The sequence below is a fragment of the Pinus tabuliformis genome, chromosome 2_1 (genome assembly GCF_031772625.1).
Source record: "Pinus tabuliformis cultivar Carrire ecotype Pingquan chromosome 2_1, CPIR1, whole genome shotgun sequence".
In the NCBI taxonomy this organism is placed as follows: Eukaryota; Viridiplantae; Streptophyta; class Pinopsida; order Pinales; family Pinaceae; genus Pinus; species Pinus tabuliformis.
The window spans coordinates 799,748,552-799,750,481 of record NC_142299.1 but is presented as its reverse complement, the minus strand read 5'-3'; positions in this window follow the sequence as shown (position 1 = coordinate 799,750,481).

Below are 1,930 nucleotides of genomic sequence, written 5' to 3'. Positions count from 1 at the left end.
GACTCGATCTTCTCATAGTGACAAGTCTTTCATTGTTTAATTTTTAACGAGTCTGACGGAATAATAATTCGGCATCTTTTTCATATTTAGAGAGTTTGAAAAAGAGATGAAAAATAAAAATCCATCATTTCCCTTTTTGTAATTTGTCTCCCGAATTCGAAAAGGTGAAAAACAATATTTGAGAGAACCTCTTGACCATGTCAACCAAGGTGTATCTTTTTCGTAAATAGTCAATCCCAGCTCAAAAAGGGGGTAAATGTATGCTGAGACGATGTTAATTCATTTAATTTAATGAGTTAAAAAGGAGAATTACTCGAAAATATTTTCATATTTAGAGAGTCAGAAAGAGCTTAAAGATGACTCCAGTGGGGTTCCTTTTTCGTTTATTTTTAACGAGTCCAAAAATGGGATAAAACAAAAACTCTTTGAATCAGTAAAAAATGATCACTATAACCACCGAAGAGAACCTGTAACTACACAAAGACAACCACATATCACTAATATCGAGGAAAATAATAAAATATTGGTGAAAATATATTTTAAAACTTATAAATAGATTAAAAGTATTTTTTTTTACCATTTTCACATGGAGTAAATTCGAGAGAACATTTTGCCCTATTTTCCTTGATTCTTCAAGTAATAAGTGTGGGAGATCTAGGGCATCATTTCATGAACCGTTAGCTGCATGTAAGAGCTCTTCCTTTTTCCCCGCTTCTCATTCTACTTTCATGCCATTTCTTAGGGTTTTTAGCAGCTAGAAGAGAGTATTTCAAGATTTTAAAACTGGGGCGATCGACGCAAGTTTGCTCATCGGGTCCGCGCTGATCACCCCTGAGTCCGAAAGGCTCTTGTGCTACCAACAAGAGATTAATTAAAACAGTCGCCCTGGCCACAGGGAAAAAAAATTGAAGAGAAATTTTATTTTTTGAGCGAAATTTTTGAGTTTTTATCCCATGAAAAAGCATTTAAAATTTTTTAATGGTTGTTTTGTAGGAGATTTCGACAACATGGTCATTGAATGCAAGGAAAGAGGCCATGAGGCAGAAGATTACCAGGCTGCCCAAGATCTTGAATGCATCAATGCGGGCTACTGAAATTATTCCAAACCCTAAGACTCAGAGCCCAAAATGAGCTTCTACATTATCTGATCAGTTTATGGGATGTCGATCGGGAGATCTTCCTCATTGGAGACCAAGAATTGGAACTGGAACACTAGTAGAAAATGACTAATTAATTACTAAAAAAATGACTAAAATTTGCATATAAATGACTATTTTTTGGTCGGTGACCAATAGTAGCTAATTTACAGTATCTTATAACGCGACTAACTTTTAGTCATTTTTAGCTTAGTCATTAATTGGTTGTCTCATTTTTATTGTCTAGTAATATATTTAGTCATTAATTTAATCATTGATTTGGTCATTAATTATCACAATTAATGACTAAATATACAACAAATATATTACTAAAAGATCACCCGAAAAAACCAATTAATGACCAAATAAATATGACCAAAATGTTAGTCGTGTTATAAGATATTATAAATTAGATACTAATAGTCATATATATGCAAATTTTAGTCATCGTTTGAAAGCAATTAATGACCAAAGATATACGACTAAATTTTAGTCGTGTTATAAGATACTGTAAATTAGCTATTAATAGTGGTATATATGCAAAATTTAGTCATCGTTTGAAAACAATTAATGACCAAAGATATATGATTAAATTTTAGTCGTGTTATAAGATACTGTAAATTAGCAACTAATAGTCGTATATATGCAAAATTTAGTCATCATTTGTAGTCACGAATTTATCATTTGCATTAGTCATTTATATTTTTTGGTAGTATCATATTCATTATATAAATTACTACTTAGTAGTTTATATTCATTTCATTTATTTTCGTTAACAATCGTTATAAACAACT